Source organism: Arachis hypogaea, chromosome 19 (genome assembly GCF_003086295.3).
Source record: "Arachis hypogaea cultivar Tifrunner chromosome 19, arahy.Tifrunner.gnm2.J5K5, whole genome shotgun sequence".
Classification (NCBI taxonomy): Eukaryota; Viridiplantae; Streptophyta; class Magnoliopsida; order Fabales; family Fabaceae; genus Arachis; species Arachis hypogaea.
In genome coordinates, this window is record NC_092054.1 from 105,642,613 (window position 1) to 105,669,789 (window position 27,177).

The window sequence follows — 27,177 nt, forward strand, 5'->3', positions numbered from 1 at the left end:
TTGAAAATCACACAAAGGAACTTCTCTCAAAATAAAGTGTCTTGCATAAGCAAGGGTATAATTCGCCATTTCGTGTATGCGACCATTGTCCGCGTACGCTAGCCCTTTAAACAATAGTGATTCCTGCGTACGCAGCCATATATCCACGTACGCGGTCCCTGTATCTTCTGATAAAGCTGTAACAAAACCTGTAGAAACATTTCTGCATACCAAACTTTTGACGCGCATAACTTTTTCGTTAGAAACCATTTTTAGTCCGTTCTTTGAATGGTATAATCTTTACAGACCCAATTTTCATTTAAGATAGGTTTAGAAAAGTTGGAGGGTCTGGAAGCTAAGTTATGGCCTGCCGAATTTCGGTCAAAAATCAAGTTTATACCATAATTTGCCAAACCTCTATTTTACCAAACTTTCTATACAATACCAACATTTTACACGTCAAAATACTCCAAATATATCCAACACAGCTTCAGATCTTGTCCCTACCTTTCACAACCTAAAATGCCTCTATTTGAGCAACTTTATTCCAACAATTTCTCAATTTATATAAACACAATTTATCAATTACCAACGTTCACAATTTCACACTCATTATCCACTTCAATCATCATCAAATTCATCAATCATCAACCTATTTCAAGAATACTCAACAATTTCATTAAGATTACTAGCTCTCAAAATACATACATGCTTCAACCTATATATGGTCATCTAACCTAAATTTTCACAAAACATTATATATTATCTACGAGAAACCAAAACCATACCTTGACCAATTTCTCCCTAATGCTTAGAATGCCAAAAACACCACTATTCCACCAATGTCTTAAATGCCAAAATGCACACCAACAGCAACTCCGCCTCCATGGTTTAAAATCAAGCTTCCAACACCACCAATTTGGTCCCAACATATATAATATAAGCCAATACCAATTAATATCCCACAAGAATCAACTTAGGGTTCATAGTTATTAATTATTCACAAGAGTTAGAGGTTTCTTACCTTACCAATGAAAATTGGGAAAAAAAAAACCAGCAATCCCACTAAGTTAGCTTGATCTTAAACACCGAAAAAAACAAAATCTCAACAACAATGCTCAAAATTATCGAAATTGAGAGGGATGAGCAGCTGGGGGAGAAATTGAGACTTACCCACAAATTGTTGGGTGGGTTTTGTAGAACTCAACGCGGAGGTCACGTGGCCGCAAACGGTGCGACGATCAGAGCTCCAAATTGAAAGATAAGTGAAATTGGCGTTGGAGTAAGGGTTTGGGAATTTACTTACGTTCTCCCCCCCCCCCTTCTCTTCAGCTTCTAGTGTGCTTTTCCTCAAGTTTGAGGAGGATGGGATGAGTTTGGACTTTTATATAATGGGCCATGCGTTCAGTTTGGGCCCAGTCTAATAGTTCAGCCCGTTAGCCCGATTTTGAGCTAAATTTTTTAAAATTAGTGTCAAAATTTATATTTAATTATTTTTACTTCATTAAACTATAAAATCTAATTTTCTAATTTTGTCGATTAATAATTAATTTATTGATTAATTATTTACTATTTATCCGGAGTTTACATTAATGTTAGGATTCTGTGTTGAGTTTTAGGGTTTGTGAAATTAAGGCAATAGTAAAATTTGGGGATTTTAATAAAATTAAGGGTAGGATATAAATTTGAAATTAAATAAAATACAAACTAATTATCTTTGAAATATCATTTAATTGCCACCAAATAAATTATTTTTAAATAAATACTAATTCAATAAAAATTAGAAATAATTAAATTAATTTTTCTTTATTTATAAAATAAAGTATGAAACTAAATATTCAAAATATAGTTTATAAAATTCTCATTATTTTTTAATTACTAGAACTTCAAATTATAATTAAGTAATTACACGATTTATATGTAAAAATCTAAAAATATAATCTTGATTAAATATAATAAATCGTAAAATAAATTTTACTTAATTTTTGAACATTTGGGGTCTTACACAAAAAATTATGATCTATTGAGGAAATAAACTTAGACACCCAAAAGGTCTACTCCCAAGTGGTTGCACACCAATTTGAGTTCTGGATCACTCAAGTGGCTGGTATAACCAAATGTGTTATAAGATTGCATGTCAATATAATAGTGATTCTATCACTTTGTAATTTGCATAATAACTCTACAAAAATGGTTTTGCTCTGAAATTTGGTCAAACTATTCTTCACATGTCAATCCCTCAACTGTCTTTTGTTGCATCTTAAAATTCATCAGAATTTAAAAGTTACATAGGTTGGAAGTTGCTACTGCAATAGCTTTTAAAACAGGTTTTTCAACAGAAACCTTTTATTTTCAACAATTTTTATCTTCAAACCTACTCATAAGAAAATTTTAAAATTTTTAGCGAATGATTTAAACTCATCAAGGGTTACTAGAATTTTTATTTTCCTAATTTTGAGTGGCTTAATTTTACCCAAAAAGTCAGATAAGTCAGCTTCCTATATTAGTAATAGATTCTGCAGCAATTGGCTTAGATTTTAACTAACCAATTCGGTTACCTAAACTTTTAATCCTCTTCTAATCATCATTCTATCTTTCTTAAACTAGCTCATACTTAATTATCTTATCTTTATAGCCCCAAGAGCTTAGCTCTTGTTCATTTAATCATTGTTTCATCATACAATCATACAAGAGCAATATAGTGCAACAATTAATCATAATAGAATTATAATCATAATCATAAACATCAACTTAATCAGCAGCAAATACATCAAGCAATCATTCATTTTATCATCAAACATCATCAATCACATAATTATAAATATACAATTAAACTAGCCTAATCCCTACCTCATTGGAGTTAACTCGCTAGAAAAAGGTTTTTTTCAGACGAAAATTTCAAAAGAAATTTATTCCGTCTGAATGACTTTTTCATTTCGGATAAATTTGAGACAAATGTTGAACAACTTTTAGTAGGGACATTGGAATAATATATTCCGTCCTAAATTTGTCTAAATTTTGTCCCAAATTTTGGCGCCAAAATTTTTTATGTGGAGCCAAAATTTTCATACAAATTAGCAACACATTTTGGACAAAAACTATAATTCGTCCGTATTCCATCTGAATATGCGTAATAACTTCAGACGGATTTGGGACGCATTTTGAAAAATGTTAATTCTATCCCAAATTTGTCTATAATTAGTCTTAAATGCTTTTACTATTGCTAACCCTTCGAAGTAGCTAAAATTTTTTTCCACAAATTTGGGACGAAAATAACATCATTTCTAAATTCTGTTTGAAAGTGCATCAGTTTTCAAACAAATTTCAAATATTTGTTAAAAAATTTTAACATTTAGTATAAAAATATTGTTTATATTTTAAATTAGTCTATTATTTTTTAATTTATTTTTTTAATTATTTACGTTATAATAATTTAAAATTTAATTTTGTAACAAATTTAAGATAAAGTGTATCTAAAAGAATCACATATATAAAAACTTAAAAATAAATTATATCTGATCTTCTAAAAAAATAATACAAATAATAAATAATAATAAAAAAATTATGTAAAAAATAAAAAAATCATATACTTTTTCATATAAGATTAAGGTATATTGAAAATTAAAAAAAGAAAATACAAATGAATACATTTTATAGTGCACTTTATCATACTATTTAGTTTGATCTTCATCCTCATTGTTCTCGTCCTCGTCTTCGTCTTCATCCTCGTCCTCGTCTTCATTCTCGTCCTCCTCCTCATCCCCAAGTGTCTAATCATCATCATCATCATCATCATCATCATCATCATCATCATCATGTTGATATCTTGTACTATATTGGTATCCAATAAATTAATAATAGTGTCAATATAATTTGAGATATGATTGTTAGATTGATTTGTGGCGTCTTCTTGATATGCACAATCTTCTGTTGTTTCAATCTCAATCTCACCTCTTGCTTTAGTCTTGAATACAAACTAACATTCTGCTTTTTTTCTGGTGTTGCTCATTGGATGAGGTGCAAAATATACTTGGATTGCTTTATGTGCAATGATAAATGGATCATATTTACCATATCGTCTATTCTTGGATAGTATGATTCCATACTCTTTGTTTATCTTTGTTCCTTTGTCAATCGTGGGATCAAACCATTCACATTTAAATAGTACAACTCTTTTTAGTGGTTGCCCAGTATACTCAACTTGAATAATTTCATCAAGCTGGCCATAGAAATCATTTTCATACTCACCATAATCTGTGCCTTTGACACATATTCCATAATTCTGAGTTGACTTTCCACTTGAGTGAGATCTTTTGTGAAACTTGAAGCCATTGACTTTGTAAATAGGCCAACATTTAACAATTCTCAAAGGACTCCATGCCAAGGAATGAATATTCAAATCCGTCACATTATTTAAAGGATCATGGACCTATATTAAATAAGAACCAATAAGTTAGAATATAATAGGTCATCTACCAAAAATGTGTGTACAAGATAAATTAAATAAAGAACTAATCTTAAAGTAATAATAAAATTTTAAATATTAAAAAATCATATAAATGAACATTAAATCACATAATGATAGTTATTAAAAAATATTTATCTATGTATAATTTTTTTCCAGAGAACCCTTTAGTACACTAATATAAAATTATATAAACACGATAAAAAACTAAGAGAAAAAATTACTTATGTAGAAATCTCTGGTACGAGTTGTGAAATGGATTGGGGACTTGTGAGTTGGAACAGTTGTTAGATTGTTTGATTGCAGAGATGCAGTGGGTATGTACTTAGCAAGGATATTCTGACGCTCAAGTCAGAATAGATTTATGAAATATATGTGTGTGAAATGAGGAATGTAACTGAAGGGTCTCTGGCTCCTGTTTATATAATTCGAGATAGTTATCTTATCTTATCTATATTATTTATTAATATAAAAAGAATTTTAAATTTTGAATATTAATTTTACTAAATATTTATCTTTTCAGATTATTATATAACAAAGATTTTTTAAAATGATTTAATTTAAATATTTTAAAATTAATATTAGACATACTTTTTTTAAGATATTTATCTTTTAGATATCATATTCTATAATTTATTGAATATATTTTTGTTGTAATTTTATCTTTTTTTAATTTGATATTAAAAATTTAATATAATTTTAATTTAAAAAAATAAAATATACATAGTTATTTTAATACCACTTATTATTTACTTTGCGCCAAAAATCAAAATTTTATCAAAACCGCCTTTTAGTTTCAGGGGATTTCAATTTTTGAGTGCCTTCTCCCTACTAATATCACAGCTAGGTTACCTTGCCAAAAACCAAACCTTTTTTCAAAATTGTCTTTTGGTTTCACCGTTTCAGGGTTAGTTCTTCATCTCTTTCTCCCTCCTTCTGTGCATGCTCTGCCTCTGGTCTGTGATTGCCGCTCGTGCTTCGCGCTCCTTCTGCGTGCTCTGCCTCTGTCTGTGCATTGCCGCTCGTGCTTTGCCGCTCGTGCTCTGCCTCCTATCTCTGGTCTCAGATATCTACCACTCCAGCCTCCAATCTCGCACCTCAGACCACCTCCACCATCGTTAATCGCACTCCCAGCCTTCACTTGCGAACAACCGCTCTGCCTCTTGCATGTGTCCACCTCCGCCGGTCTCAAAACCCGCTCCCCTGCCAGCCTCAGACATCGCCCCTTCGCTAGATTGTTCGTGCCTCCTCTTCTCTTTGTGCATCCTTTGCAAGGTTAAACATTTATTGTGAGTATGTGAGCATGCCATCCTCAACTTAGATATTACATACATGCTACTGTCTCAGGTCTTCTTCCCTTTTTACAAAAGGTTAGGGTTTTTTTTTTGGGGGGTTTTTGTTCTAATTCTTTGAAGTTTTACTCAACCTTGTAAGCATTGTTGTTGATTTTCTTGCTTTGATATTAAATGAGCTTATATAGGATCCTTAGATTGTCGTAGATTTCAGAATTAACATGAAATGGGGTATATATTGTAGTTTTACCTATTTTTAAGCAATGTTATTGTAACATTGCGATGATATAGCCTCCTAGAAGTATTCCTATAGATCCTCCTAATTTAAAATTTTACTCACAATGGAGTAGGTTATAATTATACAATATTCAAGGATAATTCAATGTACATGGTAAGTATAAAGTAAGGAGGATTTTTAGGCATACCAATTAGCAGGTTTGATCATTTCTTTTGTATTGAATAAAATGTATAAGTGGAGTCGGAGTGCAACTAGGACTAACTTCTGCGAAATTTTTAAGATTTATATTTGGATTTGATCTCATCTCTACATACTTATCAATCTTGACAGCGAGGTGATTTCAATGAGTGTCTTGTCATGATATCTACTTAAAGGGGAAAAATAATAGTACTCTGTTGGATGAAATAAAGAGATGATTCGAGTGTTATTAATGAATGATATAGGAAAGTCATCTTAAGTTCAGGAAAAATTTTGCTATACAGCTATAGGACCTAAGATCTTGTATGGAATTGAATGTATGAAAGGCCAACAGTGTAATAAGCTCAATGTTGTACAGGTTAGGATTTTGGAATGCATGAATGAATATACTATACGAGGAAGTGAATGTGATGAGAGGACCTATAGAAGCACCAGTAAGAACTAATAAGAAGAGTATAACTAAAAATCTAAAGTGGCTTCATGGGCTTCATTTGATACATATAGTTCACCTCTCTAGGTAGAAAGTACTTTTATATATATTATGATAAAATCCTTTGAATTTGATGTTGGTAGAATGTAACGTAAGGACATTTTGGTTTCTAGGCAATTATTATTTGATAGAGTTTTATACAATTTTGTGCTAAACTTTTGTTCATAACTAACCAACTTAAAAGTTATATGTTTTGATGCTGTAGGTCTCATTTTGCACCTAATTATTCTTATTCTAAATCTTTGCTCTTTTCTTTACCTGCAATTTATATGCTTGTGTGCTAGTATGAAACAGCTCAAGGATGTTATCTATTAGAACTGAGTCCAATGCTTATATAGTTATGTCACCTATAATTGTCACCTATAAAGCCACTTATTATGTTACCTATAATTGTCACTTATTTGTTCATGGCATATTTAGTTGCGATTAAAATGAATTGGTTTTGTAGGGTGAATTAAAAAAGCGAAAGACAGAACTTTCTCAAGTAGTTTTATCCTTGGATAATGAGGAAGATGTTGAGGCATCTAAGGAAGGTCTAGATATACCGGATGATTACACTATTTGGAACGAAGTTGTGACAAAGGGGAAAAAAGCTGCTTTTGGTTTAGGTTCTTTTGGTTTAGATCTCTCTTCAAAGTTGGATTCCAGAAATTGTTCATAGACATCCAAAGACAATCTAAATATTGAGCAAGAACTTCACATGTGGAAAGAAAAGACAAAGGAGCAAGAAATGATCAATGAAGAGCAAAAGGTTAAGTTGAAAGATGTTGAGCACAAGTTAAAGGATCAAGGACGTCAACTATAAGTTCAACAGAAAAGAATTGGTTCTACTGAAAAGACAATTCATGCTTTCTATAAAAAGTTAAATCTCCCACTTCCTTCAACCTTGTCTGATCCTACGGAAGACGAGCTTGGGACAGGCTCTAGTGATGATAATATGAGTGATTGATATTTGGAGTATATATTTTTTCTGATTTAGATTAAGGAATTTTTAGGTAAATTAGTTAGTACATTTTATTTTATTCATGATATTTGACCTTTTTAAAGGCTTTCTTTGTTTTAGTTTAAATATTTTTTTTTATTTAGTTTGATTACATTTATGGACAAAAGTATTTTAATAATAAATATTTTTTAACTCTTTTATGGTAATTAACTTTTTCATGAATTTATTATGTGTTTATAATTTCGATGATGCAATATGAAAAAAATGATTATGATAGTCTTAATATAGAAAGTAGATCGAATGCAATTTATTTTCTAAAATATTTATCTATTAAATAGCAAATTATTTGGTATGAAAATTATTTGAAATATTATATTAAATTTGTAGAAATTTTGTGCGAAAATAATTTTTTGTTTTGTATGAAATTTGTTTCAAATACGTAAATTTTTTTAAATTAAATTTGTCTGAAATTTAATTGAAAAGAAATATTTGATTTGTTTAAAATTTGTTTGAAAAAAATTTATTATATTTGACTAAATTCGTTAGAAATTTGTCTGAAATAAAGTATATTTTTTGTTTGAAATTTGTGTAAAAATCAATATTTTTATGTTTGAAATTTGTCTGAAATACGTTGTCTTTATGTTGGCTAATCTGTTTGAAATTCGTCTGAAATACATCATAATAGTTAGAAATTTAGAAGATAAATGCCTATTCAAAATCTGTCACAAAATCGTTTGAAAAAATTTCGGACGAAATTTCGTGCAAAATGTAAATTAGCAACAAGGCCTTTTGGGACAAAAAAAATTCATCCCAATTTTGTTTGAAGGAAAAAATTTGTCTCTAATTTGTTCGAAATTTATTTTAATTTCATCTCAAAATTCGTCCAAAAAAGCCCTATTTCTAGTAGTATATTAATCTCTTGGTCACACTTGGTTCAAGCTCTCTCTTTCTTTCTTGGTTAGTTTCCCTCCTAGCTTTGGCCAACCTTTTTTGACTTATGGTTCAACTGTTCTAACATAGTTCCAATGGAATCAAGAGGAAAAATCAGAATTTTATATTTGGGAGAGGAGGAATTAACCTTGCTGGTGCTTACCAACAAGGGAAAAATTCAAAGGACAGATGGGGGTGCCTCACCTTAGCGTCGTTCAGTCCCTTCTCATGCCATCACTCTGCTCCTCTTGCTGTTGTGATTGATGGAGAACAAGAAGAAATTGAAGAACTCCTCCTCAACTTTGGTCAGTCACTGTTCTTTGCCATCACTCCCCTTCAATTCCTCTATTAATGGTGCAACGAAGAATTAAGAAGAAGACGAAGAACTCCTCCTGACTTCCTCTCGGCTTGCTCCCTCTCTCGTTCCTACCCTCAACGTTTGCGTGTCTGTGATGACCCAGAAAAAGTAGTAGCTATATAGATAGGAGAAGAAGGAGTGGGTGAGGTGGTATGAGTGATGTGTTGGTTTCTTCTTAGGGGAACACCTAATCGGAAGCAATCATTACAGGAGGTAACCAAGAGGTATAACCTTGGTTGGGAGTTCTTCTTTAGTTCATTCATTAAAGGAAGAACAAATAGAATTAGGGCTTTAATAATGGTCAAATGGGTTCCTGACGAGGTCTATGATTTTTATCTTGGTTCGGTTGAACTGAAGAAAGCGGTTTAATGTGTGTTGGTTCATGGTTAATTAATCATAATGATATATCTACACTTCTCTTTAATTAATTCATAAAATGAATAATTAAAGATATGGTAATTGATAAAGAACTTGGTTTTAAGCTTGCGATAATAATTATTCTGCAAAATAATTAACTAAAAGATCAATTTTTAATTACCAAGTCTTTGATGGGAGATTTTTGTCGGTAAAGAATTTCACAATAAAATTTCGTTGCAAGCATAGTTCTAAACCAACAACAATCCTCAATTAAAATTTAATTTGTTTGTCACAAATACAAACCCGAATAAAAATAACCGAAATATTTAAACCTCGGGTCATCTCTCAAGGAATTGCAAGCGGATGCTCAATTATTGGCTATGAAATGTATATTTTGGGATTTTTGTAATAAGAGATAAGAAATGTAAATAACAAGAAAGTAAATGACAAGTAACTAATAAAGGAAAGAAAATTCAAATGGTAAATAAGTCTTGGCAAGGGTTGATGGTTAAGGATCTCTATCCTTGTTAGTAACCACAACATGATAATTGTAGGGATCAATCCCATTTTGTCATCCTCTAACAATTGGAGGAAAGTCAAATGATTTTTATCAATCCCAATCCATAAGTCCTAGCCACTCACTAATTGACCTAGTGAAAGCTAGTGTCAATGGACACCAATTATCAATCACTTAGACATTAGCAACTTAAGGTCACCCAAGTTACCATCCCAAGTCAAGAATAAAAAAATCTAGCTCATAACTAAAAGAAACATTTTCATCAAACACATAGTGGGCTTAAGCATAAAGCATGGTAAATTGCAAGAAATAATAAAAGCTATAACTATCAAAAGCAAGAAACCAACAATAGCAAGTAAAGTAAGAACCAAAAGACATGGAAATATAAAATTGTATTCAAAGGAAATGGATAACAACAAAAGAGCTCATAAACTAATTTTACAAAATAAGAAAATTAACAAAAGAAGTAGAATGAACTAAAGTGCTAGAACAATAAAAATGTAAAGGAAAACTAAATTGAAGGAAGATTGAAATCTAGATCTAAGAAGAAATGGAGATGAGAATCCTAAAATCTAGAGAGAGGAGAGAGCCTCTCTCTCTAGAACTCTACATCTAAAACATGATGAAAAGCTCAACTCACACTCCTTTAAGTTATGATCGATTTAGTACAAAGAGGTCAGGATTGACAGCTTAGCAATTTCTTTATTTCTTCATGAATTTTCCATTTTTACATGCTTTTTCTTCATTCCTTCAGTCCAATATTTGCCTTCTAAACCTGAAATCACTTAACAAACATATCAAGGCATCGAATGAAATTAAAGTGAATTAAATTTATCAATTTTTGGGCCCAAAAAGCATGTTTTCACTCTTAAGCACAATTAAAGGAGAATTTACAAAATCATGCTATTTTAGTGAATAAATGTGAGAAAAGTTGATAAAATCCTCTAAAGTCAACACAAGATAAACCCTAAAAATGGGGTTTATCAGTCTCGCTGTCAGAAATTTACAGAAAAACTCTAACTTGATGAGTAAATTCTAACTGTAATTTCTCTTAAATTTCTGATAAAGTTTGATGAGAATAAGATTGATACGGTGTGATGATAACATGTGGAGAAGAAAAAACCGTGGCATTTAATAAAGAAAAATTGGTTTGATTATGAAGGATTGGAGTCACTTTGGTTTGGTTCGAGCTTGGCTAGATTTTTTTATTCTTTATTATTCTCTAGGTAATCATCCCAGAGAATTCATGAATTTTGGTTGAAGATAGTTCCTTGATGTTATGGCTGAATCGCCAAAGAAAAAAGAATACAATTTAATGATTAAACTGTAAGACTATCGTTTTCAAACCGTATCGGTTTAAACAACAGGTAACTGAGAAATTGGTAGTAGAGAGTATTTCAGCTCCGAATCATATCTATAATACTTTACCAAGGTTAAATAAATCAAGAAAATCTAGTAGCTAGTAAAGTGTATATAGACAAATTTAACTCGGTGGTCGAATTCATCGTTATCGGTACGGTTTTGGCTTAGAACACGCTTTTATCTCTCATGGCATATCTATTCTTTTCACTTATATAATCTAAACCCACTTTATAAAATACGATAAGGTAATTCTCGGACGTTTATCGAATTCTCATTACAGAATTTTTGAAAATAAATTCTGTGGAAAAATAGGGTGTTACACACACCAATGTTTAATAAAATATTTACATTCGATATTATGGACTAGATTTTTCTTTTCTGGCCTTGGGATTGAGAAATTAGCTGATCTTGAATTATTAATATCCAATTTTTATTGGTAATTTAGAGTTGTTAATTGACCTTGTTTTCACTGATGCTAACATTTTACTAAATTCAATTAATAAGTTGGTTAGGACTTATGAATTAAGATTAATTATACTTGACTTTTTCAATGTGTAGAGGTTGGCGAAATGAGATTAACTCTAAATAATTGTTATATTTGTGGCTAATGAAAAGGATAGTGATCCTTGATTTTCAACCCTAGCTAAGACCTTGTAATTCTTGAATGTCTATACCTTAAGTCTTCTCAGACTAAGTTTTAATTTAGACTGAATCTTAATGCAACCTAAAAATCTTAAATATTTTTTTCTCAAATCTTCTCAAGTCTAAGCCTTGATTTATATTGGCTCCTCATAACCATAAGAACATTATATATTTTTTCCTCAAACCTTCCTTTAGGACTAAGTAACGATTCAGATTGGTTCCTCACAAACCGAAGAACTTTAAATATTCACTAAACTAAAAATTGTAGATATTATTATTTTCTTAAACCTTAACATGACTAGAGATTACTACTAAATTAGTTTATAAGATAATCTATAAACTCACAGTTTGTACATAAGACGTTGAGAAGTTCGCAAACTCGGCAACTTAGGTTTGAAAACCTTTTCCTATTTTTGAGATCTAGTTCAAAGATATTTCCAGCAAAGGTGAACTATTCTTAGAATTACAAAAATGTAATTTAGACTAAGATATAAAAAGAAACAGCTTAAATTATAAATTTTGAAACATCTTTCAAGATAGAGGAAGGGTTTATAAAAAAAATTAAAATAAAAAACTTGAAGAAAGCTAGAAAATTTTAATTTGCAGCACTTCATTTCTTGTGGTTTTTCTTCTTATTCTTCTAGATATTGAGATCTTATAATATAGTTAGAAAGTAATAAAAATCTATTGAAAATTTCTCTTTTTAAACACCTAAAATAAGTACAAGCCACAAGTGCTTTTTGCTTGTGGCTATATCTTTTTTTTCTTTAAGATAGCTTTGTATTGTACGTGTAGTAGATAAAAAAAAAGCTATTCTACAAAGGTTTGGTTTGTGGGACACATTTATTTTTAAATAGTAGATCCAAAACACCCATTTTGCTTGGATACATTTCTGAGTTAATCTCTTTTTCGCACCTTTAAGTTTTTTGCTTGCATCTCGAACCAAAATGTTAGTTGAGCTTTTGAGATATGTCACTGCAATATTTATCCTTTCGAGGTAGTATTTTTACTCATACTCAACTTCTGAGATTTGTTGTCTTTTAAGTTTAGACTTTTTAAAGTTCAGATTTTACTTTTCCTTTACTTTATTTGTTTATATTAGTTCGCTTTAAGAAAAAATTATAAATATTACACACTTAAACAAATATTAAATAACAATCAACAAAACTATTAAATTATATTTAAGTTAATTTGTTATCATCAAAACTGGACTTGAAATCTGGGGAGCTAACAATGTTAGCTTAATTACAAATAGGGAAAAAAGAATCTTAAAACAATCAAAATCATTCATGAAGGAAATCTCATTACTACACCTAAAATGGAATACTAAAAACGAAACAAATAAATGACACCAAATTAAAACAATAACATAAACTAAAACTGCATATAGTAGAACTAAAAATACAAGTTGGCATGTAGCATTTACTAAAAGTATTATCATGACATCTACATTGTGGGGGATAATACCCAGTAGAAATGCATAATTTGCAGGATTCATGACAAGATGATCCAGTAACATCTTCACACCGAACGTATCACCCAAAAGAGGTTTATACACTGATTTGCAAGAGCATCTTTTGCAGCATGCATTAGATGAATATATGAGACTATAGTAATAACTTGCATCATCGTGTTCAATATTTGCAAATTATGAGGAAATGTTAGAAGGGAGGGGGCTGATGTTAGAAGGGAGGGCGTGATGGGTAGCTAGGGTTTCATTTGGGGAAAAAAGGGAAAAATATGTGTTAATTAGGATTAGGATTTATGTATGAAATTAGGAATTTTGGACTAAATTTAAAAACTAATTGAAATCTTAAAATTACTTTAAAATATATTATTTGTTGTATCAAATTGGTATTTGATTTTCACTCAAATACTTTGAAAATATATCATAATATAACTAATTTTTTCTTTATTAACAAAACCTAAGGTATTTATTTATAAAACATTATCATATAAAAAAAATCGGATTATTTTTACATCTACTAATTTTATAATTTAAATATCCAAACAACATTATTTTTAAGTTTCTAAGGCTTTAAATAGTAAATAAGAAAATAATTCAAAAGTATAGAATTCGGATAAAAACCTTAATTTGTTTCAAATCCGAATTAATCAAAACTACCTTCAATAGAAATGATTCAGGAAACTAAAACTGTAAATATATATATAACTTGAAATTAGTTCGTAATAACTCTTCAAAAGTTCTGGGTCTTACAATATTAATAACCATAGGGCAAGCACATATCATTTGCATATGCTTATTTTGTTTGATTGTGCGTTAATTGGGCTTGTATTGGTGAATTACCATGTTTAATTGCCATATTTGCTATCTGCAGTACTTGTATTCTACCTCTGTTTGCCATTTTCTGCTTGTTTGTTTGTGTAGTTTCACTGGTGTTGGAGGATTGGAGGAAAGGCGGAGGATTTGACGGTTTTATTACGGTTTTGGATAAGTCTAGAAACTTAGAGGAGCACCTGTGTTATGGTTTCTGTTTTAGTTCTTTACGTTTTATAATTTGAGTGGCGGAGTTTCAAGATTGCCTCTGGCTTTCCCGGGACCTTATATCTTATACACGCGGCACCTTTACCATGTTGAGAATCCCCGGTTCTCATTCCATATGGATATTTGTGTTTTTCAGATGCAGGTCGAGAGGCACCTCGCTAGGCATTTGGATGTGACGAAGTGGGCTTTTGAGATTTGATATTTTGTTTTATTTTGTTATATCTATACATATAGACTCTCCTTATGTATGTTTTATTTTTGCACCACATAGAAGTTTATGGAGAACTAGGGTTACCTTTATGTATTTGGGTTATGGATTTCTATATGTATGTATATAAATATTCTTCGATCAGCCTTAACTTCACAGGCTGAGTTAGGAGCATGTTTAATTTGTACCCTAAACCTTCTATTCTCACTTTCTCTCTCTCTCTCTCTCTCTCTATATATATATATATATATATATATATATATATATTTCTGAGCTTAAGCTTTCTTCGTACGAAAGTTAACATTATTCCTGAGCATTCCGCTTTTAATTTTGCAATTTTGTTTTACCTGTCCTTCAAGACTCCTCGTATATTACATTTTTTCAACTATTACACGTATATATATTTTATTTTAAAGGTCATAATAACACATCACCTCTGCTTTATGACTTAAGCGTAAAGCTCTATGTGGTAGTGTTACATTATCGTATCAGAGTAGTTTGTTCTTATAGAGCCTGAGGGACAGACTTACTCTGCTTCTGTGCATACTCTGTGCATGTTTCTATATGCTATTAGGATATCTAACTGATATATGTGGCATAAACATTCATGAGCATGCATTTGGGACTTTGAAACACTAGACTTGCGATATTGAGACTGATCACCTTGATATCGGTTTTTTGGTGTATATAGGAACCAAATGGCGCCTCGTGGATGCGGTTGTGGTCGAGGGAGAGGTCGTAATAGTAATGAGGAACCTGAAATGGCTACGAACAATCCTGTGAACTTTATGAATGCTCTAGAGAATATGGCTGCTGCTATGCACGCTACTGCAGAAGCACTCGGACAACAGATGAATAATGGTAATAGGGGAAACAGCAAAAACGGGCCTATGACGTTGTCAGCATTTTTGAAAGTTAACTGGTGTGCAAAATTTAGAACTCCACACAGCTTGACCGACAAGTGCACCGGGTCGTCCAGGTAATACCTCAGGTGAGTGAGGGTCGAATCCATGGAAATTGTCAGATTGACCAAGTAATGACTATCTTGTAAATCTTAGTCAGGCGATTAGAAAAGATGGTTGTTGTTTGAAAGCATAAACGAATAGTAAAGAACGAAATACCAGATTGGTGTAAAGAAAACTATGATAATAGTTGAGTTAAAACTTCGGAGATGCTTATTCTTTCCGGGTTAACTTTTCTTACTGTCTACTTCGATAACGAATGATTAATTTAATGGCAGCCGTAAGTGATTAACTCATGTCCTATCATCAAGTTAATCTCTTGTAAACCATACAGTCCACCATATTCGAGAAACTCATGTTCTCTCATCAAGTTAACTCATGGATGCTCACTATAGCTGAAGATGAAGCTCTAAGCAATCCACTCCCCTTCACGATCTTACTCAAAATGCTATAGATAAGGTTGGATCTTTCAGATCAGAGAATGCAGCTTTTCTAACTCTAGCCTTAGTGCCACAGAGACCTCAATAACCCACGGTCAACGGAGATTTATGTCACGCATCCAAAGTTTCCCAGGTACTCTCTTGGAATCTGTAATGTATTCTTGAGCTTTAGTTCAATGCTATCCGGGTCAGGACTCGTACGGAACCCATGTAGAACAAGATTGAAGTAGAAACAGTATTATTATTAATCCATGACAATCAACAAAGCTCGTAACACTAACTTAGGAGGTTTAGTTGCTCATAGCTTACAGAAACAGTGTGTAATTTGAAAATAGGGTGGAAGAAGATGATCCAAAAAAATTTCTAAACAAAAGTGATCTTCTTCTATATATAATAATCTAATAACTAGAGATTACAGAAATAAGATAGACTGGACTCTTGGTGCGAAAATCTACTTCTTGGGCCCACTTGGTGAGTCTTTGGGTTGAGCTTGGGGTGACTCCACGTGCTGGGACTCCTATTGGAGCATTTGACGCCAGGCTTGCTCCCTTTTGGGCGTCCAAATGCCAGTTTGATCCTCTTGGGGCGTCCAAACGCCAGGCAGGGGGTCAGTTGGGCGTTCAACATCCACTTTGGGCCATTATTTCCAAAGATAAGTATAGACTGTCATATATTACTAGAAAGCACTGGATGTTAGCTTTCCAACGCCGCTGAGAGCACTATTTTGGACCTTTGTAGCTTTAGATATGCTCGTTTGAATGCACGGAGGTCAGAATTTGACAGCATCTGTAGTCCTTTCTCTGTCTCTGAATCAGACTTTTTCAAAACTTGCCAAAATCACCCAAAAATCACCTAAAATCATAGGAAAAACACAAAAGCTCAAAGTAGCATCCAAAAAGTGATTTTTGCAGTAAACCTACTAAAACTTGATAAAACTTAACAAAACATATCCAAAAACACTAGGAAAATAGTACTAAAAAGTGTATAAAATATCCGCTCATCATTAACCCACCAGTCTTTAGAGGAACCACTAATCCGATAGAAGTTGATAACAGGTTTCAGGCGATGGAGCGAGCACTATGATGAGCGGATAATTTATACGCTTTTTGGCATTGTTTTTAGTATGTTTTTAGTAGGATCTAGTTACTTTTAGGGATGTTTTCATTAGTTTTTATGTTAAATTCACATTTCTGGACTTTACTATGAGTTTGTGTGTTTTTCTGTGATTTCAGGTATTTTCTGGCTGAAATTGAGGGACTTGAGCAAAAATCAGATTCAGAGGTTGAAGAAGGACTGCTGATGCTGTTGGATTCTGACCTCCCTGCACTCAAAGTGGCTTTTCTGGAGCTACAAAACTCGAAATGGCGCGCTTCCAATTGCGTTGGAAAGTAGACATCCAGGGCTTTCTAGAAATATATAATAGTTTATACTTTGGTCAAGAATAGACAACGCAAACTGGCGTTCAACGCCAGCTCTCTGCCCAATTTTAGCGTCCAGCGCCAGAAAAAGATCCAAAACCAGAGTTGAACGCCCAAACTGGCACCAAAACTGGCGTTCAACTCCAGGAATGATCTCTACACGTGAACACTCAAGCTCAGCCCAAGCACACACCAGGTGGGCCCCGGAAGTGGATTTATGCATCAATTACTTATTTCTGTAAACCCTAGTGACTAGTTTATTATAAATAGGACCTTTTACTATTGTATTAGACATCTTGGATCTTTGGATTATCTTTTGAATCATCTTTTGATCATCTTTGGATGCCTGGTTCTTAGATCAGAAGGGCTGGCCATTCGGCCATGCCTGGACCATTCACTTATGTATTTTCAACGGTAGAGTTTCTGCACTCCATAGATTAAGGTGTGGAGCTCTGCTGTTCCTCAAAGATTAATGCAAAGTACTACTGTTTTCTATTCAATTCATCTTATTTCGCTTTTAAGATATTCATTCACTATTCAACCTGAATGTGATGAACGTGACAATCATCATCATTCCCTATGAATGTGTGCCTGACAACCACTTCCGTTCTACCTTCGATTGAATGAGTATCTCTTAGATCTCTTAATCGGAATCTTCGTGGTGTAAGCTAGAATGATAGCGGCATTCAAGAGAATCCGGAAGGTCTAAACCTTGTCTGTGGTATTCAGAGTAGGATTCAATGATTGAATGACTGTGACGAGCTCCAAACTCGCGATTGCTGGGCATAGTGACAGACGCAAAAGGATAGTAAATCCTATTCCAGCATGATCGAGAACCGACAGATGAATAGCCGTGCCATGACAGGGTGCGTTGACCATTTTCACTGAGAGGATAAGATGAAGCCATTGACAAGGGTGATGCCTCCAGACGATTAGCCGTGCCGTGACAGGGCATTTGAATTATTTTCCCGAGAGAAAACCGAAAGTAGCCATTGACAATGGTGATGTATCACATAAAGCCAGCCATGGAAAGGAGTAAGACTGATTGGATGAAGATAGCAGGAAAACAGAGGTTCAAAGGAACGAAAGCATCTCTATTCACTTATCTGAAATCACCAATGATTTACATAAGTATTTCTATCCTTTATTCTATGTTTATTTAATTATTATTCAAAAACACCATTATCAATTTATATCTGCCTGACTGAGATTTACAAGGTGACCATAGCTTGCTTCATACCAACAATCTCCGTGGGATTCGACCCTTACTCACGTAAGGTATTACTTGGACGACCCAGTGCACTTGCTGGTTAGTTGTGCGAAGTTGTGAACCATGGTATTGGCATCATGTTTTTGGCGCCATTACCAGGGAAAGAAAGATCGATGAATTTTACATAATCAAAGTGTGATCACAATTTCTGCGCACCAAGTTTTTGGCGCCGTTGCCGGGGATTGTTCGAGTTTTCGGTAAGCTTTTGGTCCGGTAACATCAGTGCCAAGTTTGATCCGGCAACAACACCAAGTTTTTGGCGCCGTTGCCGGGGATTGTTCGAGTTTGGACAACTGACGGTTCATCTTGTTGCTCAGATTAGGTAACTTTCTTTTCGTTTTCTTTTCAAAAATTTTTCAAAAATATTTCAAAAATTTCTCATCTGTTTTCGAAAAAAATAAAAATGTTTTCAAAAAAAAATATTTATTCAAAATTTTTAAAGAATGAATTCTAGTGTTTCATGAAGCATGTGAAGCCTGGCTGGCTGTAAAGCCATGTCTAAATTCATTTGGACTGAGGCTTGCAATTTGTTATCAAGAGCAAGCTAGTTGTTGCTAATCCACCTGCTGCTGTTCCTGATTTACATGCTGAAGCTTGGCTGGCCATTGGCCATGTCCAGTGTTTTGGACCGGAGCTTTCATTGAAAGCTTGGCTGGCTAGTGAGCCATGTCTAATTCCTGGACTGAAGCTTTAGACTGAGAATGCAAGATTCCTGGAATTCATATTAAAAATTTTGGAATCCTTATTTTTTTTCATATAATTTTCGAAAAAAAATCCAAAAAAAATTAGAAAATAAAAAAAAATCAAAAATATTTTTGTGTTTCTTGTTTGAGTCTTGAGTCATATCATAAGTTTGGTGTCAATTACATATGCATCTTGCATTTTTCGAAAATTCATGCATTCATAGTGTTCTTCATGATCTTCAAGTTGTTCTTGGTAAGTCTTCTTGTTTGATCTTGATGTTTTCTTGTTTTGCATCTTTAGTTGTTTTTCATATGCATTCTTGGATTCTTAGTGTCTAAGCATTAAAGAATTCTAAGTTTGGTGTCTTGCATGTTTTCTTTGCTTTAAAAAATTTTTCAAAAATATGTTCTTGGTGTTCATCTTGACATTCATAGCATTCTTGCATGCATTCATTGTTTTGATCCATAACTTTCATGCATTGCATCATTTTTCTTGTTTTTCTCTCTCATCATAAAAATTCAAAAATAAAAAAAATATCTTTCCCTTTTTCTCTCATCAAATTCGAAAATTTGGATTGACTTTTTCAAAAATTTTTAAAATCAAGTTGTTTATTATGAGTCAAATCAAATTTTCAATTTGAAAATCTTATCTTTTTCAAAATCTTTTTCAAAAATCAAATCTTTTTCAAAATTCTTAGTTATTTTCGAAAATTCCAAAAATATTTTTCAAAAATATTTTTCTTATTTTTTATATCAAATTTTCGAAAATAATAATAACAATTAATGTTTTGATTCAAAAAAATTTCAAGTTTGTTACTTGCTTGTTAAGAAAGTTTCAAACTTTAAGTTCTAGAATCATATCTTGTGATTTCTTGTGAATCAAGTCATTAATTGTGATTTTAAAAATCAAATCCTTTTCAAAACTAATTTCTATCATATATTTTCAAAAATATCTTCTCATCTTATCTTTTTCAAAATTTGATTTCAAAATATCTTCTCTAACTTCCTAACTTCTTATCTTTTCAAAATTTGTTTCAACTAACTAACTAACTTTTTGTTTGTTTCTTTTCCTTTTCAAAACTACCTAACTAACTCTCTCTCTCTAATTTTCGAAAATATCTTCCCCCTTTTTCAAAAATTTCTTTTTAATTAACTAATTATTTTATTTTTTATTTTCGAAAATTACTAACATTTTTCAAAAACTATTTTCAAAAATCACTAACTCTTTTTCAAAAACTATTTTCAAAAATTCCTTCTCTCTCATCTCCTTCTATTTAATTATTCATCTACTAACATCTCTTCCTCACATCACCAAAAATCCGAACCCTCTCTCTATCTCTGAGTTCAGATTTTCTTCTTCTTTTCTTCTACTAACACAAGGACCTATATACTGTGGTATAAAGGATCCATATTATTATTATTATTTTTTCTGTGCCCTCTTCTTTGTCATATGAGCAGGAGCAAGGACAAGAATATTCTTGTTGAAGCAGATCCAGAACCTGAAAGGACTCTGAAGAGAAAACTAAGAGAAGCTAAAATACAACAATCCAGAGATAACCTTTCAGAAATTTTCGAACAAGGAGAGGAGATGGCAGCCGAAAATAATAATAATGCAAGGAGAATGCTTGGTGACTTTACTGCACCTAATTCCAATTTACATGGAAGAAGCATCTCCATTCCTGCCATTGGAGCAAACAACTTTGAGCTGAAACCTCAATTAGTTTCTCTGATGCAGCAGAACTGCAAGTTTCATGGACTTCCATCTGAAGATCCTTTTCAGTTTTTAATTGAATTCTTGCAGATATGTGATACTATTAAGACTAATGGAGTAGATCCTGAAGTCTACAGGCTCATGCTTTTCCCTTTTGCTGTAAGAGACAGAGCTAGAGTGTGGTTGGACTCTCAACCCAAAGATAGCCTGGACTCTTGGGATAAGCTGGTCACGGCTTTCTTAGCCAAGTTCTTTCCTCCTCAAAAGCTGAGCAAGCTTAGAGTGGATGTTCAAACCTTCAAACAAAAAGATGGTGAATCCCTCTATGAAGCTTGGGAAAGATACAAACAGTTGACCAAAAAGTGTCCCTCTGACATGCTTTCAGAATGGACCATCCTGGATATATTCTATGATGGTCTGTCTGAGTTATCAAAAATGTCATTGGATACTTCTGCAGGTGGATCCATTCACCTAAAGAAAACGCCTGCAGAAGCTCAAGAACTCATTGACATGGTTGCTAATAACCAGTTCATGTACACTTCTGAGAGGAATCCTGTGAATAATGGGATGCCTATGAAGAAGGGAGTTCTTGAAGTTGATACTCTGAATGCCATATTGGCTCAGAACAAAATATTGACTCAGCAAGTCAATATAATTTCTCAGAGTCTGAATGGAATGCAAGCTGCATCCAATAGTACTCAAGAGGCTTCTTATGCAGAAGAAGCTTATGATCCTGAAAACCCTACAATAGCAGAGGTAAATTACTTAGGTGAACCTTAAGGAAACACCTATAACTCATCATGGAGAAATCATCCAAATTTCTCATGGAAGGATCAAAAGCCTCAACAAGGCTTTAATAATGGTGGAAGAAACAGGTTTAACAATAATAAACCCTTTCCATCATCCACTCAGCAACAGACAGAGAATTCTGAGCAGAATCCATCTAGCTTAGCAAATCTAGTCTCTGATCTATCTAAGGCCACTGTGAGTTTCATGAATGAAACAAGGTCTTCCATTAGAAATTTAGAAGCAAAAGTGGGCCAGCTGAGTAAAAGGATCACTGAAATCCCTCCTAGTACTCTCCCAAGCTATACAGAAGAGAATCCAAAAGGATAGTGCAAGGCCATTGACATAAGCAAAATGGCCGAACCTGTAAGGGAAGGAGAGGACGTGAATCCCAAGGAGGAAGACCTCCTGGGACGTCCAGTGATCAATAAGGAGCTTCCCTCTGAGGAACCAAAGGACTCTGAGGCTCATTTAGAGACCATAGAGATTCCATTGAACCTTCTTATGCCATTCATGAGCTCTGATGAGTATTCCTCTTCTGAAGAGAATGAGGATGTTACTGAAGAGCAAACTGCCAAGTTCCTTGGTGCAATCATGAAGCTGAATGCCAAATTATTTGGTATTGAAACATGGGAAGATGAACCTACCTTGTTCATCAATGAACTAAGTGATCTGGATCAACTGACATTGCCTCAGAAGAGACAGGATCATGGAAAGTTCATAATACCTTGTACCATAGGCACCATGATCTTTAAGGCTCTGTGTGACCTTGGTTCAGGAATAAACCTCATGCCACCCTCTGTAATAGAGAAACTGGGAATCTATGGGGTGCAAGCTGCTAGAATCTCATTAGAGATGGCAGATAATTCAAGAAAACAGGCTTATGGACAAGTAGAGGACGTGTTAGTAAAGGTTGAAGGCCTTTACATCCCTGCTAATTTCATAGTCCTTGATACTAGAAAGGAAGAGGATGAATCCATCATCCTAGGAAGACCTTTCCTAGCCACAGGAAGAGCTGTGATTGATATGGACAGAGGAGAATTAATCCTTCAATTGAATGAGGACAACTTTGTGTTTACAACTCAAGGATCTCTCTCTGCATCCATGGAGAGGAAGCATAAAAAGCTTCTCTCAAAGCAGAGTCAAACAAAGCCCCCACAGTCAAACTCTAAGTTTGGTGTTGGGAGGCCACAACCAAACTCTAAGTTTGGTGTTGAACTCCCATATCCAAACTCTAAGTTTGGTGTTGGAGAGTCTCAACAATGCTCTGAACATCTGTGAGGCTCCATGAGAGCCCACTGTCAAGCTATTGACATTAAAGAAGCGCTTGTTGGGAGGCAACCCAATTTTTATCTAACTATATTTTTCTTAGTTACATGTCTTTATAGGTTCATGATCATGTGGAGTTACAAAATAAATATAAAAATTGAAAACGGAATCAAAAACAGCAGAAGAAAAATCACACCATGGAGGAAGCACCTGCCTGGCGTTCAACGCCAGAACAGAGCATGGTTCTGGAGCTGAACGCCCAAAATGGGCAGTGTCTGGGCGCTGAACACCCAGAACAAGCATGGTTCTGGTGTTCAACACCAGAAATGGCCAACAAATGGGCGTTGAACGCCCAAAATGGGCACCAACCTGGTGCTGAACGCCCAGAGTTGCGTGCAAGGGCATTTTGCATGCCTAATTTGGTGCATGGGTGTAAATCCTTGAACACCTTAGGATCTGTGGACCCCACAGGATCATCTCAGTATCTGTGGACCCCACAGGATCATCTCAGGATCTGTGGACCCCACAGGATCATCTCAGGATCTGTGGACCCCACAGGATCATCTCAGGATCTATAGACCCCACAGGATCCCCACCTACCTCCACTCACTTCTTCTCATCCCTCACCACTCTCTTTCACACAATCCTATAAAACCCTTCACCAATCACCTCAATCTCTCTTCCCCATCACCTCTTCACCACTCACATCCATCCACTCTTCCCCATAAACCTACCTCATAAACTCCACCTACCTTCAAAATTCAAAACCAATTTCCCACCCAACCCACCCTAAATGGCCGAACCTTAACCCCCCTCCCTCCCCTATGTATAGCCCTCAATTCTTTCTCATTTTCACACAACACAACCCTCTCCTCTCTACTTGGCCGAAACACACTTCACCCCTCTTCTCCATATTTTCTTCTTCTTCTTCCTCTATTCTTTCTTTTATTGCTCGAGGGCGAGAAATATTCTATGTTTGGTGTGGTAAAAGCATAAGCTTTTTGTTTTTCTATTACCATTGATGGCACCTAAGACCAGAGAATCCTCTAGAAAGGGGAAAGGGAAGACAAAAGCTTCCACCTCCGAGTCATGGGAGATGGAAAGGTTCATCTCCAAAGCCCATCAAGACCACTTCTATGATGTTGTGGCCAAGAAGAAGGTGATCCCCGAGGTCCCTTTCAAACTCAAAAGAAATGAGTATCCAGAGATCCGACATGAAATTCAAAGAAGAGGCTGGGAAGTTCTAACAAATCCCATCCAATAAGTCGGCATCCTAATGGTTCAAGAGTTCTATGCCAATGCATGGATCACCAAGAACCATGATCAAAGTAAGAACCCGGACCCAAAAAACTACGTTACAATGGTTCGGGGGAAATACTTAGATTTTAGTCTGGAGAATGTGAGGTTGGCGTTTAACTTGCCCATGATGCAAGGAGATGAACGCCCCTACACTAGAAGGGTCAACTTTAATCAAAGGTTGGACCAAGTCCTTATGGACATATGTGTGGAAGGATCTCAATGGAAGATTGACTCCAAAGGCAAGCCGGTTCAACTAAGAAGATTGGACCTCAAGCCTGTGGCTAGAGGATGGTTGGAGTTCATTCAATGCTCAATCATTCCCACTAGCAACCAATCTGAAGTTACTGTGGATCGGGCCATCATGATTCATAGCATCATGATTGAAGAGGAAATAGAAGTTCATGAAGTCATCTCTAATGAACTCTATAAAATAGCCGAAAAGTCATCCCCCATGGCAAGGCTAGCTTTTCCTCATCTTATCTGCCATCTATGTTACTCAGCTGGAGCTTTCATAGAAGGAGACATTCCTATTAAGGAAGAGAAGCCCATCACTAAGAAAAAGATGGAGCAAGCAAGAGAGCCCATTCATGGAGCTCAAGAGGCGCATGAAGCTCATCATCATGAGATCCCGGAGATGCCTCAAATGCATTTTCCTCCACAAAACTATTGGGAGCAAATCAACACCTCCCTAGGAGAATTAAGTGCCAACATGGGACAACTAAGGGTGGAACATCAAGAGCACTCCATCATGCTCCATGAAATAAGAGAAGATCAAAAAATAATGAGGGAGGAGCAACAAAGACAAGGAAGAGACATAGAAGAGCTCAAGGACATCATTGGTTCCTCAAGAAGGAAACGCCACCATCACTAAGGTGGATTCATTCCTTGTTCTTATTTCTTCTGTTTTTCATTTTCTATGTTATGTGCTTATCTATGTTTGTGTCTTCATTACATGATCATTAGTAGTTAGTAACTATGTCTTAAAGTTATGAATGTCCTATGAATCCATCACCTCTCTTAAAAGGAAAAAAGTTTTAATTCAAAAGAATAAGAAGTACATGAGTTTCGAATTTATCCTTGAACTTAGCTTAATTATATTGATGTGGTGACAATGCTTCTTGTTTTCTGAATGTATGCTTGAACAGTGCATATGTCTTTTGAAGTTGTTGTTTAAGAATGTTAAATATGTTGGCTCTTGAAAGAATGATGACAAGAAGACATGTTATTTGATAATCTGAAAAATCATAAAAATGATTCTTAAAGCAAGAAAAAGCAGCAAAGAATAAAAAATAGAAAGAAAAAGAAAAAGCAAGCAGAAAAAGCCAAAAGCTCTTAAAACCAAGAGGCAAGAGCAAAAAGCCAATAACCCTTAAAACCAAAAGGCAAGGGCAAATAAAAAGGATCCCAAGGCTTTGAGCATCAGTGGATAGGAGGGCCTAAAGGAATAAAATCCGGGCCTAAGCGGCTAAACCAAGCTGTCCCTAACCATGTGCTTGTGGCGTGGAGGTGTCAAGTAAAAACTTGAGACTGAGCGGTTAAAGTCAAGGTCCAAAGCAAAAAAAGAGTGTGCTTAAGAACCCTGGACACCTCTAATTGGGGACTTTAGCAAAGCTGAGTCACAATCTGAAAAGGTTCACCCAATTATGTGTCTGTGGCATTTATGTATCCGGTGGTAATACTGGAAAACAAAGTGCTTAGGGCCACGACCAAGACTCATAAAATAGCTGTGTTCAAGAATCATCATACTGAACTAGGAGAATCAATAATACTATCTGAACTCTAAGTTCCTATAGATGCCAATCATTCTGAACCTCAAGGGATAAAGTGAGATGCCAAAACTATTCAAGAGGCAAAAAGCTATAAGTCCCGCTCATATGATTGAAGCTATGTTTCATTGATGGTTTGGAATTTATAGTATATTCTCTTCTTTTTATCCTATTTGATTTTCAGTTGCTTGGGAACAAGCAACAATTTAAGTTTGGTGTTGTGATGAGCGGATAATTTGTACGCTTTTTGGCATTGTTTTTAGTATGTTTTTAGTATGATCTAGTTACTTTTAGGGATGTTTTCATTAGTTTTTATGTTAAATTCACATTTCTGGACTTTACTATGAGTTTGTGTGTTTTTCTATGATTTCAGGTATTTTCTGGCTGAAATTGAGGGACTTGAGCAAAAATCAGATTCAGAGGTTGAAGAAGGACTGCTGATGCTGTTGGATTCTGACCTCCCTACACTCAAAGTGGATTTTCTGGAGCTAAAGAACTCGAAATGGCACGCTTTCAATTGCGTTGGAAAGTAGACATCCAGGGCTTTCCAGAAATATATAATAGTCCATACTTTGGTCAAGAATAGACGACGCAAACCGGCGTTTAACGCCAGCTCTCTGCCCAATTCTGGCGTCCAGCGCTAGAAAAGGATCCAAAACCAGAGTTGAACGCCCAAACTGGCACCAAAACTGACGTTCAACTCCAGGAATGACCTCTACACGTGTAACACTCAAGCTCAGCCCAAGCACACACCAAGTGGGCCCCGGAAGTGGATTTATGCATCAATTACTTATTTCTGTAAACCCTAGTGACTAGTTTATTATAAATAGGACCTTTTACTATTGTATTAGACATCCTGGATCTTTGGATTATCTTTTGAATCATCTTTTGATCATCTTTGGATGCCTGGTTCTTAGATCAGAAGGGCTGGCCATTCGGCCATGCCTGGACCATTCACTTATGTATTTTCAACGGTAGAGTTTCTGCACTCCATAGATTAAGGTGTGGAGCTCTGCTGTTCCTCAAAGATTAATGCAAAGTACTACTGTTTTCTATTCAATTCATCTTATTTCGCTTCTAAGATATTC

At 34.4% G+C, this 27,177-nt stretch overlaps 1 non-coding gene across 1 annotated transcript; it reads right to left on the reverse strand.

The window, feature by feature from the left end:
* Positions 1-21,242: 21,242 nt before the first annotated feature.
* LOC112781042 (small nucleolar RNA R71) lies at positions 21,243-21,350 on the reverse strand. The gene has a single exon (XR_003191840.1). It is a non-coding gene; the product is annotated as a small nucleolar RNA R71 (small nucleolar RNA).
* Positions 21,351-27,177: the final 5,827 nt, after the last annotated feature.